This window comes from Hemicordylus capensis, chromosome 7 (assembly GCF_027244095.1).
Source record: "Hemicordylus capensis ecotype Gifberg chromosome 7, rHemCap1.1.pri, whole genome shotgun sequence".
Taxonomy (NCBI): domain Eukaryota; kingdom Metazoa; phylum Chordata; class Lepidosauria; order Squamata; family Cordylidae; genus Hemicordylus; species Hemicordylus capensis.
Window position 1 is genome coordinate 37,871,707 of NC_069663.1, and position 14,548 is coordinate 37,886,254.

Here is a 14,548-nt window from a genome sequence, read left to right on the forward strand (position 1 = left end):
CCAGTGCAGTAGGGAAGCGACTATTTTTAATGCCCTCCTCTTCCCCAGGGAATCTCCTTGTTCCATCCAAAAATTTGTCCCTGAGGGCCATGCAGCTCTTATCCCCTGCTAACTGGGCAAAGAGGCACCTATTACCGTGGTGATTCTCTTTATTTAACAGGGGGAGAGTAACTGGCCCTATCCACCCCCAGCACAGTACTTCCAGTGACTGTTGGTGGTGTTTGTCTTATGTTTCTTTTTAGAATGTGAGCCCTTTGGGGACAGGGATCCATCTTATTTGTTATTTCTCTTTGTAAACTGCCCTGAGCCATTTTTTGAAGGGTGGTATAGAAATCGAATTATTTCTTGTTTACACAGTCAGACAGGTGTTATTGACTGGTTTGTTTTATCCAGACATCGAGTCCTTCCCAAGGACCTGGGATGCCAGAATTTTATTGTCAATTGTTATAGATATCGTCGCAGAATATAGGCTGTTCCCAGTAAAGCTGCTTTTTGTAATTGGCTGATGGTGATTTCTGTGGCCCCTATGGTGTTGAGGTGCTCTTCAAGGTCTTTTGGAACTGCACCCAGGGTGCCAATTACCACTGGGATTATTTTGGTCTTCTTCTGCCACAGCCTTTCAATTTCAATTTGTAGATCTTTGTATTTGGTGATTTTTTCTATTTCTTTTTCTTCTATTCTGCTATCCCCTGGTATTGCTATGTCGATTATTTTCACTTGTTTTTCTTTCTTCTCGACTACAGTGATATCTGGTGTATTGTGTGGCAGGTGTTTGTCTGTTTGTAGTCGGAAGTCCCATAATATTTTTACATCTTCATTTTCTACCACTTTTTCAATTTTATGGTCCCACCAATTCTTGGCTACAGGTAGCTTGTATTTTTTGCAGATGTTCCAGTGTATCATCCCTGCTACCTTGTCATGCCTTTGTTTGTAGTCAGTCTGTGCGATCTTCTTACAACAGCTGATCAGGTGGTCCACTGTTTCATCTGCTTCTTTACAAAGGCGGCACTTGCTGTTTGTTGTTGATTTTTCTACTTTTGCTCTTATTGCATTTATTCTTAGTGCCTGTTCTTGTGCAGCCAGTATTAAACCCTCTGTTTCTTTCTTCAAGTTGCCATTCTTAAGCCATTGCCAGGTCTTGGTGATGTCTGATTTTCCACTTATATTTTGTAAATATTGACCATGCAGAAGCTTATTTATCCATTTTTCTGCTTGGTTCTTGACTTGTTCTTTCTTGTAGGCCTGCTTTGTTTCATTGATGTTGAATAGTTTCACGTTATTGACCATTTGAAGTGCATTTTCTTCACTGTCCTTGATATATTCTTCAAGGCCTCTTTTCTCCTCCTCTACTGTTTGATGGACTTGCAGCATTCCTCTTCCACCTGAGCTGCGAGGGAGGTAGAGCCTATCTACATCACTGCGGGGGTGCAGAGCATGATTGATGGTCATGATTTTCCTGGTCTTACGATCCAGAGTCTCTAGCTCTGCCTGGGTCCAGTCTATTATTCCTGCAGTGTATCTAATAACAGGTATAGCCCAGGTGTTTATGGCTTGTATGATGTTCCCGCCATTGAGTTTGGACTTGAGGATTTTTCTGACTCTCCTGATGTATTCACTTCCAATTTTTCTTTTAACTTCAGTGTGTGCGATGTTATCAGCCTGGAGAATGTCCAAGTATTTGTAAGGTTCTTTCTCTTCCAGGTTCTTGATGTTGCTTCCATTGGGCAGTTCTAGTCCTTCTGTTTTTGTTATTTTCCCTCTGTTCATTATTAATGCAGCACACTTGTCTAGTCCAAACTCCATTGCTATATCACTACTGAATATACGGACAGTGTTTAGCAGTGATTCAATTTCTGACTGGGACTTTCCATACAACTTCAGATCGTCCATGTACAGCAGATGGTTGATTTTACTGGATGTTTTAGATGCTTGGTATCCAAGGCTTGTTTTGCTTAGTATTTGTGAAAGTGGGGTCATGGCGATTACAAACAATAGAGGGGATAGTGAGTCCCCTTGGAAAATGCCTCTTCTAATGCTAACCTGTCCAGGTGTCTTGCCATTGACTGTTAACTGTGTACTCCACTTGCTCATTGCTTTTTAAAATAAATATCTGAATGTTTTTGCTGACACCAGTTGTTTCTAAACATTTTAGTATCCATGTGTGAGGCAATGAAGCGAAGGCTTTCTTGTAGTCAATCCATGCAACACTTAGATTGGTTTTTCTTCTCTTGCAGTTTTCTAAAATCATTTTGTCAATCAGCAGCTGGTCTTTTGTGCCTCTGGTGTTCGGGCAATTTCCTTTCTGTTCAACTGGAAGCTGTTTGTTAGTTAATAAGTGTTGCATCACTTCATCTGCTATTATTCCAGTTAATAATTTGAACATGGTTGGCAGGCAGGTTATCGGTCTATAATTACTTGGGACTGCACCTTTTGCTGGGTCTTTCATAATGAGATGAGTTTTCCCAGTTGTTAGCCATTGTTCAATATCACCGCCTTTCATAATGTGATTGAACTGTTTTGATAGTTGTTTATGAAGGCTTGTTAGGTGTTTAAGCCAGAAGCCATGCAGTTCATCGTCGCCTGGCGCAGTCCAATTTTTAATTTTCTTTGCTCTTTCACTTATTAATTCTGGTGTTATTATTAGTTCTTGCATTTGTTGGTTACATTTTTTGACCTCTTTCATCCAGCCTGCTTTTTTATTATAATCTATTGGATTGTCCCGTAATTTCCCCCAGAATTGCACTGTTTCTTCTTTATTTGGCGTTTCTACGTTTCTTGTAGTTTCTCCTTCTATGCTTTGGTAGAAACGTCTCTGATTCGACTGGAATTGGAGATTCTGCCTGTGTTGTGTAATTCTGGCTTCATATCTGCTAATCTTCTTTGACACTGCTGTTATTTGCTGCTTTATTATTTCCAGGACTTCTCTAATTTTCCTTGAATCGAGGTGGTATTTTTGGATCAGATACTGTTTGGTGTTTTCATTCTTCAGCTTCTTGTCTGTCATATCTTTCAATTTACTAGCATCTGATCTAAGCCTGGAGATTTTATTTTCTAATCGAATCTTCCATTTAGGTGATGTACTGCTTTCTTTTTTTACAGGTCCACTGAACTTATATTCGAGCTCTTGTGTTGTTATTGTTGCTGCACTGTACATGAGTTGGTTTGTTTCTTGCAAATTATTGGTTGTTATTTCTGCAAGTGCAGCATTGACATCTTTTAATGCCTGAGCAAGTTGTTTTTGGCAACTGTTTTTAGAGCGGGAAGTCGAACCCTGTTGGTTGTTTGGTTCATGCGCTCAGTTATTTTTTGCTTTAGTTCTTGTTGCTTTTCTGTTAAACGGCATTTGGGTTTTTGAGGTGAAGGCAAAGGGGAGGTTGCCTGGTTTTGATTTTGAAACAGTTCAGCAACGGTGGTATCCTCTATTTCCAACACCTCCTCCATCTGCGCCTGAGCAACTGCTTCAGTGGGTGGTAATTCTTCTTCCATATCTTGAGCCTGTGTTGCTCTTTGCAGTTCTTCCAGCTCAACTCCTGTGAATACTTTATTTCTTATTCTGAATCTTCTCTGGTCTGCTAGCCTTTGTTCTGTTATTTCTGTATCTGAATGCTTCTCTTTCCAAATTTGGTACTATTTGGTACAAATTTGGTGGTATTATTATTATTATTATTATTATTATTATTATTATTTCCATGAAACTCACTCTGGGCCAGTCACTTATCTCTCAGCCTAACCTGCCTTATAGGGTTGTTGTGAGGATAAACATAACCATGTATACTACTCTGGGCTCCCTGGAGGATATAAAACCCAACGTCTGGTATCAGTATGGCTATGCCGACATCGGAGGTGTCGTCCAAACACGCCAGCATTGGCATAATCTGCCATATTTGCAGTTTTGATCGCAACGTTTGTAACCGACTTCAACAAATCTAGGTTACATATGTCAGGTTCAGAACCACAAGTAGGGCAGAATATGCCAACATTGGTGGGTTCGGACAATAAGAAGGACAATACAAAAGATCAGGAAAAAGACTACTAGAATACTAGGCTGTAAAATCTCTCTCTAAAAATTATGAATGTGGATAAGAATGAGTATGTTAATAATAAAGATTAGAAGTTCTACATAGAACAGCTTAAAACACCATTAAAATCATTATATAAAAATAGTAAACATAGATATACCAATAAAATACTGTTAAAGTGTCCATGTTAAAGTAACACTTCTACAGTATTTTATTGGTATATGTTTAATGTTTTATTTTTATATAATGCTCTTGTGTTTTAAGCTGTTCTGTGTAGAACTTCTAATTTTTATGATTAAAATACCCATTCGTATCCATATCCATAGTTTTTAGAAATATAGATTACAGCCTAGTATTATATTGGTCTTTTTCCTGATCTTTTGTATTGTTCTGGTTTATCTTTTGGATCAGGGATAAACTGTTTTGTGTTGTGATTACGCTGGGTTCGGGAAATAAATCCAACATATTGGCGTCTCCTTCTCAATATTGGTAGTCAGGCAACTGGGGAGAATTTGAGGGGCAACTCCCCCCCCACACACACACACTGCTGTCTCGTGCTAGCCCTCTTGGTGCCACCCCCTTCCTTGCTGAGGCTCATCCTCCCAGCTGGGTCACAGGGCTGTAAGCAGAAGAATGAGCTGGAATCAACTCATCCAGGCACTTCTCAGCCCATGATCCAGCTGGGAAATGGCAGGCATGCATGTGCCAATGTTGGTCAATCACTCAGCACATCGGCATCATGTGATGCCGATGTGCTACATAGTTGGCATCAGGACATATAAGGCTTCTGTGGAGGTGGCAGGTGAGCTGGGGTGGGCCCTCGGGGGCTCCTCTTCTTGGAGGCACCCGGGGACGTAACTTTCAAAGTTTACCAGGGTTGGTTTTGAAAGGAAGCTGGCCCCCAGCAAGGGCATGGGGCAAGAAAGCATTTGGTGCCCCACCTTAGGCACCACAATACTTTAGGCTTCCCCTGGCCATTCACCATCATACCTGTGGGTGATGGGTGTTGTAGCCCAACAATATCTGGGGACCCCAGACTGAGAACCCCTGCAGTAAAGGATACCCCTTCTTAGGTCCCTGTGGGTTTTGTTAGCAAAGGAATGAAAAGGAATTCTGTCTCCCTTACACAGATATGGATGCCTCTTTTGAGATGGTGCCTACCACTCCACATATATTCGCCAAGAAAGGAAGGATATCTTTTTGTTCAGGACAATGACTGAGAGGGTTTGGAAAATTATTCAAAAAAATTAAAATGACAAGTAAGACTTTTTAATGTCATTGGGATTTCTTTGAATGGTTTCCCTCCTCACGTCAGCTACTGAGTTTATTCATACGCAAATGTATCCAGATTCATTAACCCATTTATTAAAACTCATATGACTAATTGATTAAGAAGTCTTTAACAGAGTGACAGCCCTGTTTTGAATGGGTATTGTTTCCCATGCTCCACTGCTCCAGAAGAAAAGAAAGATTATACAAAAAGCCATGCAGAATCCTGCTTTCTAGAGGAAAGATTTTCAGCCTCTGTAAAAGAAGACGGTGAAATGGTAGCAGGTGGTGGAGAAAAGGCAGAGCTGCTTAACTCAGAGGTTCCCAAACTTGGGTCCAAGATGTTGTTGGACTACAACTGCCATCATCTCCCACCACAGTGGACTTTGGTCACTGTGGTGAGGGATGATGGGAGTTGTCATCTGGGGGCCTAAGTTTGAGAAACCCTGGCTTAACTCAAATTTTGCATCTGTCTGCTCTGCTCCCACAATGGAAATGTGGTCCAACTGGGGACAGATGCACCAGCAAAGAAAGGAGGGAATTGCACTTAAGATAGGTAAAGAGATGGTAAAATAAAAGACTCATTCCAATAATATAACAGATGCTACAGCCGTGGGGCCAGGGGCCAGGGGCCAGGATACCTGCCAGGTATCCCTCCATTCAGCATCTCAGGACCTGCTTATGGCCCTACCACTAACGGAGATCTGGCTGGCAGGAACTAGAGACAGGGCCTTTTTGGTTGTGGCACCTCAACTTTGGAATGCCCTCCCAGAAGGGCTTTTCCATGCTCCCTCCCTCAGTGTTTTTAAAAACACAGCAGAAGATGCATCTTTTTAGAGAGGCTTTTTAAAATGTTAACCTCTGCTTTTAACTGGTAGGTTTTTTAGTGTTTAGTTCTTTGGTTTAATTTCTAACTTGTAATTTTCCATTTGTAAAACTTGTTATTTTAATTGTGGTTTTAGCCTGGTCTTTTAATTTTGTAACCTTATTATTTTTTAATTTCACATTGTATTTTATGTTGAATTTTATTCTATATTGTACCTATTAATGTTGAAAGCCACCTGAGAGTAGTGCACTGAAGGGGTGGGGTATAAATATTAATTAATTAATGGATTGATTAATTGTTAAGAAGAAGAAAGCATCCCAAGCAGTAGTGCCCTGGAAGGGCAGGGTATAAATATTTTAAATAAATAAATAGAGAAATGTAAAGTAGCTAGGTAAATGGCATCCACACAGCACATAATTAATCTATGGGATTCTCTGCCACGAGATGTGGGGATGGACACTAGCTTGGATGGCTTTAAAAGGTCTATCAATGGCTACTAGTCTGAGGGCTATAGGCCACCTCCAGCCTCAAAGGCAGGATGCCTCTAAGCACCAGTTGCAGGGCAGCAACAGGAGAGAAGGCACACACCCTCACTTCTTGCCTGTGGGCTTCTTACAGGCATATCTGGTGGGCCACTGTGGGAAACAGGATGCTGGACTAGATGGGCTTCCTTGGGCCTGGTCCAGCAGGGCTGTTTTTATTCCTGGGTACTGAAGGAATTTGCAGAGGTGATGTCAGAGCCGTTATCTGTCATCTTTGATAATTCCGGGAGAAGAGGTAAAGTGCCAGAACACTGTTTATTACTGTGATCCCTTGCATACAATTCCCAATGAGGTTAATGGGAGCAGCTGCTATCCTGATCTTGCATAGTTCCCATTCACTTCAGTATGGCTTGGGCAAGTGGTGGATCGGGTCCAGCCACCTTTCTGCCAGGAAGGAACTCCATTCCCCTGCATGCTCTTTAGCTTCAAAGTACTCTGAACACGCTAGGCAGTTGCTCACAGGATCAGTGCTCAGGTTAACATTTACATTCTCCTCTCACATTCGCCTGCAGCTGCTCTCTCTCTCTCTCTCTCTCTCTCTCTCTCTCTCTCCATATGCTCCCAGTTGGAGGGAGTCCAGGAAATCTCTACCCATGGGTGGGACAAAAGGAGGAAACTGAACTCAAAGAAGGGTGAGTGTTCCTTCTCTCCACCCTATGCCTTCGTGCATGGAAGTGAGCAGCAGGGTCTGATAGCCGCAGAGAAACCAGATTCTGCATAAAAGAGACCTCCGTCTTAACAAACCGGGGGTGGGGGTGGGTTCCAAAGGAGGCAGCTTGGACTGCTCCTCTCTCTCCTGCCCCACGCTGCCTGCAGGCTGGCCATTCATCAGGTAGAGCTGTGTGGAACCATGCTTTATTGCAGCAGCAGCAATAATGGATGGAGTGTGGGCTGAAACTGCAACAGCAGCAACATCTGGCCAGCACAGGCAAAGTGCCCCCAAGAAAGGCAGAGGGTCACTCTTTTGGTCAATTCCCTCTTCTCTGAAGGCGGCCATCTCCTATCCTCTTTGGAAGCTGCCTTACAATACCATCCTGTGCCTCTTTACTCGGAAATACATCCCATGGTGCACCAAGCATGGTTTACTGTCAAGTAAACAGGCCTAGGATTACAGCCTGAATGCAACAGGGATTTAGGAAGAGGAGAGGATTTGGCATTTGTTTGGGAGCTGGCATGCACTCCAGATGGCCCACTGGCAAAGCAGGGACAGGGCCAATTTTCTGGCCACTGTCTTTGGTTAAAATTGCGGGTTCCATGATGGGGGGGAAGTCCATGAGTGGCTAATAATTGCTTTCATTAATATTGTTAATTAATTTTAATGTACTAATATGCTGAAAATTGACCTGGGCCCCCACACACCAAGTCATGTCTGGTTCCGGGCCACCAGGCATTTGTGCACCCCAGGTGTAGACAATACTGAGCTAGAGAGACCTGTGATCTGACTCAGTATAAGACAGCTTCCTACGTTGCACTCAATAGAAGTATTATCTGGATCCTGGAAGGATGTAGTTCATGGGTTTATTTCTGTTCCCTGCTAACTGCGCAAAGAGACACCTTTTTAAAGTGGTGATTCTCGCTTTCTCTTTTTTATCAGGGGGAGAGCAACTGGCCCTATCCATCCCCGGCATAACATCCCTCCAGTGGCTGTTACTGGTGTCTATCTTAGGTTTCTTTTTTAGATTGTGGTCCTTTTGGAGAAAGCAAGCCGCTTTATTTATTTATTTATATCTATGTAAACCGCTCTGGGAACATTTTGTTGAAAAGCGATACATACATATTCGTTATATTCCTGTTTATTTAAAAGTCTACATTTATGTGTTGATTAACATTTGTTGAGGAACAGCAGGATACAAGTCTAAAAACAAACAAACAAATGAATCAGAGTAGGCATTAGAAGGCAGAAGCTGAAACATCTTGCCCATATCCATAATATCTGTTAATCCACAGACACACTGATATAGGCTTCACATGTAATGGAGGTGAGGAAATAGGAGGGACGTGGAGGTTCCCGGGAACGGATGCGCCTGGCAAGAGCAGCTTCTTCCAGCTGTTTCTGTGTCATCTGAACCCAGGGCTGCCAAAGCCAGGTTCTGCCACCTAACAGTCACCCATTTGTTTTTTATGTGTGTGTTTTTAAATTTTATTTAAAATCACCAGACACCATTACAATACAGTTACAAGTTGTTCTAGTAAGAACTAATTAGCCTCCTTTCCTCCAGTAAACTGTCTTGCAAAATATAAATTGTTATAAAATGTTTAAAAACATAAAATAAATAAAAAAACAATTTCCTGACATTTCTAACTCTTGGACAAATTCACCCAACATTTGTAAACCAAGATTTGAAGTTGGGCGGAGAATGTTGAGTGGTGGAGGGAACCCAACACAGTGAACCCAACGTTGGTGGATTCAGATGTCATTAAAGGGCCACAACACAGTTTGTGCTGGAAGTGCATGCTAGGGGTGTGCGAACAGGTTTGGAACAGAACCCGTTTGACTTCAAGCCTCTTTGGTTCGATAGTTTGGGGATGAGCCAAACCATCCCCAGTTTGGCTCGACCCTGGACTGAACCTCCCCCAGCCGCCCGGGGGGTTCTCAGACTAAATAGTAAAAAAAGAAAATTCTAAATTTTATTCCAACTTACTTGCGGGGGCCTTTTCCCCCAACTTACCTGCGGGGGTCATTTCATTTGCGCATGCGCGGCAGCCTCCAAAATGGCTGCTGTGCCAGAAGAAAGGCCCGGAAAGGGCCAAAGAACGCCTGAACTGGGCAATGGGTGCAGTAACGGCCAGTGGGGGGGAGGGGGGGACCTCTGCAGACACACACCCCCGACCGCCTTGGAGAAGCCCCCTGAAGGGGGTAAGTTGAAGGGAAAAAATTAAAAACTTGGTGGTTTTTTACTATTTGGTCCATGAACACACACACACACCCCGCAGACTGAACCGAACCAGAGGTGTGTGTGAGTGTTTCTAATAATTAACATCACATTTCCATACCTCTTTATACCACATTGAAACAATACACTATATAAGAATTTGACATTTTATATTTCAAAAATTAAAGCATGGTATCCAGGCTTTAAAAAACATGTATCCAGAGCGTGGTCTAAGGGAACTAGACTATACAGCCACCTGGGTGAAGCAAAGCAGGTTTTGGTGTGGCCAGTGCCTGGTTGGGAGACCCAGGTATGCCACCTTAGACGACAAGGCCATAGCTCAGTGGCTGAATAGCTGCTTTGAATGCAGAAGGTCCCCGGTTCAATCCCGGGCATAGCAATGAAATTACGACCACACACCGAATGACTAATGTAGTGGAATAATTTACCGTGTCACTATATATTCGTAAAACTATCCTGTTGCTATATTGTTGTATGTGTATGACAATGTGTCCCTTTCTTCATGCTGGTCAAAGTCTGTAATAAAGTTTATCTATCTATCTTCTGAATCCCTGGCAGCATCTCCAGGTAAGACACTGCCTGAAATCTTTGAGAAGCTGCTGCCGGTCAGTGTAGGCAGTCGTGAGCTAGATGGACCAAGGGTCTGGCTCGGTATAAAGTAGCCAGCTTCCTATGGTGAGGCTCCTCCACACAGAGGCACTCTTACCCCTGGACTTCCAGGCTGAAGTCCAGGGCCTTCACCGTCCCAGGCCCCCCCCCCGAATCCCGTTTAGTCTGTCCTGGACGGTATGGTCACCCAGACGAGCATGATGATGCTTAATTTGCAGGGGGCCGGGTGCAGGTTTCCAAAGGCCTCCAGGACCAGGTTCCAGAATTACCTAGGTGCACCTCTGCCCTCCACAGCAGAATTATCTGCATGGCAAGGTTTCTTTAGTTAGGAAACCACAGACCTAGAGGAGGATCGGCCTTTGCTCTGAAAGCCTACCTAGCTAGTTTGGTTGCAACAAAGCTTTTAGCTAAAGAAGTGAGGGACAGCAACTCCCCTCTCCGGTACGGGTCGCTTTTGCCTCAAACCACCAACGGCAAAAAAGAATCATGCCACAAGTTCCTTGTATATCAGGGGTCTCCAGAGGATTAGCTAAGCACCGCTCCCTGCTCCTGTGCTCTGGGCCACCTAGTGGTGGGAATGTTTGCGCAGGAGCTGCTGGAAACTGCAACCTCGCTTCTCGAAGGAGCGTCCATTTTGTTAAAGCACACAGCCATCAGGCCCCTTCTATTCCTAGCACACTGACAGCAAGCAAAGGGAGCCCCCTTAGCCAGCGGCAGGCTGAGCTTTGAGCACAGATTCCAAAGGCTCGTCACCAGTCACAAACCTTGGAGGCAAGTTGCTCGCTGGAAGTTTCTCACAACCCAGCTTTTCGTTCTCCTCCGGAATGGAGGGTGTGCATTCACATATCGGCCAGATTTACCCCAAAGTCCCTGCAAGCTATTGAGGAGCACTTCACACAATTCAGTCTTTTAATTCCACGTTAGTGTGTAGGGTTTTTTTTACCCTTATATCCAGGGTAAAAAAAAACACCCCACTTTTTGCGTTGGTTTTTTGGGGCAACTTCGAACTTGCGGTAAAGCCTCGCAGAAACCCCATGGTAAAGGGTCTGCAAAGCTCCTGGTGATTCATCAGGTTATCATAGCTTGCAGCTTAACTCAAGAAAAAAGTGCCTTGGGTAAAAGGCGCCAAAAGTGGGTTGGAACTTCTGGTTGCCACATCTCAAAAAAGACAGAGTAGAGCTGGAAAAAATGATGGCCAGTTAAAATGATCAGGGCTTCTGAGCATGTTGTCCACAAGGAAAAGTTAAGAGGGATGGGGTTCTGTCGAGAAGAGGCAGCTGAGAGCCAAATTCACATGACACAAAGCACCTGCTTGGCAACTGGGTGTTTGTCCCCCCGCCCAATAGTTTTAAATAGTTTCCCCTCCTAAATGGCTTTTCCCTTGATAGCTGTAAAATAATTATATAATATGCCTCTGCTGTAGTTGACATGAGCCACGCCATTTTAGATTCCTTAATACAGGGCCATATTCCTCTGCCATGACCTGATCTCTTTATCAGCAAGTAAAGAACATCTGGCTAGTGTATTGTCAGCATTCTCACACATTCCTTTCACACTTTCATCATGTTACTCTTGTATCTTGTAATCAGAAACAATCATAAAAGTGTTGGGCCTTCCTGTTCTTCTCTGTGATCAGAGACAGGGGATGTTTCCTTGATAACACACTCCTAAATTACACCAGCTACATCCATTTCTGGAGGTAAATTACCTTAAAAGAGTGCTGCATATGCTGGTAACCTCCAGGCTTGACTATGGTAATGCATTCTACGTGGGTCTGCCTTTGTACATAGTACAGAAACTACAATTGGTACAGAATGCGGCAGCCAGACTGGTCTCTGGGACAACCCGAAGTGATCATTTAGCATCAATTTTAAAGAACTGCACTGGCCTGGCCTGGCCACAGAGGCAAGGCCCAGGAGGGGGGAAAGAAAGCGGGGGCAGAAGTGGCAGTGGGGAGGAGAGGCGGCTGGGCCCAGAAGTGGAGATGGGGGGGGAGGAGAGGTAACCGCCAGCCCCAAATAGCGCACAGATGCTCTGTGTGGGGTCGGCTAGTAAAGCCCTAAATGGTTTGGGTCCAGAGTACATAAGAGAACGTCTTCTTTGTCATGTACTCTGTTGCCTGTTAAAATCATCTGGAGAGGTCCGTGCATGGTTGCCGCTGGCTCATTAGTTGGTGACTCGGAACTGGGCCTTCTCTGTGGCTGCCCCAGTAGGGATGGGCCCGGACCGGTCCGGAGGCCATTCTAAAGGCCTCCGGAACGGTTCTGGACCGGTCTGGACCTGGGTGGTCCGGTTTGGGTGGGTGGGGGCTTTAAGAGCGGGTGGAGGGTTTACTTACCCCACCCACCTCTTTCCCGTTCTGGCGCTGTAAGTTTAGTAGTAATTGGGGCGGCAGGATATCTCCCTGCTGCCCCTTCCCCGCTGCTGCACTGCAAACCTCCCAGAAGTCCTTTGCGCATGCGCACGTCACAGAGACGTAAATCGTGCGCACGATGTGCACGCGCTCAAAGGACTTCTGGGAGTTTTGCAGCGGTATCCTGCCGCCCCAATTTTTGGGAGTTTTGCAGTGGTATCTCGCTGCCCCAATTACTACTAAACTTACGGCGCTAGAACAGGAAAGAGGCGGGAGGGGTAAGTAAACCCTCCACCTGCTCTTAAAGCCACCCCCCACCTCAGTGCCGGACCGCAGTTTGGCGGTTCCGTGCACACTCCTATGCCCCAGGGCTTTGGAATATGCTCCCTGTTGAAATAAGAGCATCTCCTTCTCTGCTTGCTTTTAGGAAGACCCTCAAGACGCACCTGTTTTCTCAGGCTTTTAACTGAAATTAATTTTAAACTGTTTAATCTTTTTTTAATCTTATGAGATTGGTTTTTTAACTTTATTTTGTGAATTTTTCAATACGTTGTTTTATATTGTGTTTTAAATTTTGTACACCGCCTTGAGATGTACATAGGCGATATAAAAATATGATAGATAGATAGATAGATAGATGGATAGCAGCTGATCTTGGAGTGGGACTACCAACAGAGGGAGAAGGATATTAACCCTTTGCTCCTTCCATGGTACCAATCTGAATTCCCCCTTCCACAGCTGGGGCAGTCGTTTCATAAGGCACGGTGAGGCTATGGCCTCAAGTGGTGAGTGAGGATGGGGTGGCATGCTGGGCTTGACTAGTCTTTGATCTGATCCAGCAGAGCTTGTCTTATGTGCTTAAAAGAAAACAACAACAACTAGCCAAGGGGACTCCTGTGATTGTTTTTGTGCCATGGTTGCTGTGCTACCCACATTGAGCCAGCCATGTCCAAGAAGGCAATCTGTGTGGACCTCAGCACAGTCTCTTCCATGAGGATGTCAGGTGCTCTGATTCAGGATAGGTGCAAAGCTTAATCTGCAAGAGCCTTGAGAATACAGCAGCTATTTAACTCAGACAGCTGTGAAAACATACTGATAGAGGAAAGCAAGCAAAGGCATAAACACAACCTTGGGCTTTATACACAATTTAATCTGAGCTAAGGCTCACTGGTATTTCGTCCTGGAATCCATTGGCTTCTTCACCCCAGAACTTGTTCAACACCATAACTCAGCCTTGGTATTTGTGGTGGGTTTTTATTTTCTATTTTTTAACTTTCAGATTTAAAATCTGAAAGTGCCTCTCCCGATTTGCTCTGGCGTTTTCAGAAAAAGTAGCTCAAAACTAGCATTTTAAAAACCGGAAATACACCGAAATAAGCTAGAATTCACAAGACAAAGCCCGATTTGTGTGTGGAGTGGGTCCAAGGATCTCAAGGGGACTTCAGGGTAAGTTTGGCTGGAATGTGAGCAGAGGATACTGAGGTAGACAGACCAATGGGCTGACTGGGTAGAAGCAAAATGAAACAATTATATTTCAGGCCTCTGAAAGAGCATCATATTTTCTAAAAGTCAAGTCAATCTTTATTACAGTCATTTACCAAATATTTTCTAAAAGAGGGGAGAAGCATGTCCATGGTTTTGGCTGTGTATTTCAGAATTAAGCGTCTTACTAGTTTGGACAGCTTAACTGTATTGTATTGAGATAGATAGATAGATAGATAGATAGATAAACAAACAAACAGCCTTAGGGCTCTTCCTGTATTAAAAGGCAGGACCTTGAAAATTAAGATATAATTAATTAATATAATTAATTCTTAATCTTGAAATTAAGATATAAATCCCTTGATTCTACAGCTTTTGTGGGTTACTGTTTTACTAGCACATGCCACGTAATGGCCCACAGAGATAACTTCATAAGGCTAATCAGCAGAGCTATATAACATAACGGGGAAACAGGATCATGTTGGCAGGTATAAGACGCATGAGAAGCAAACGGGGTCACACCCATGGCAAACCACGTGGCACCCGTCCCCCAC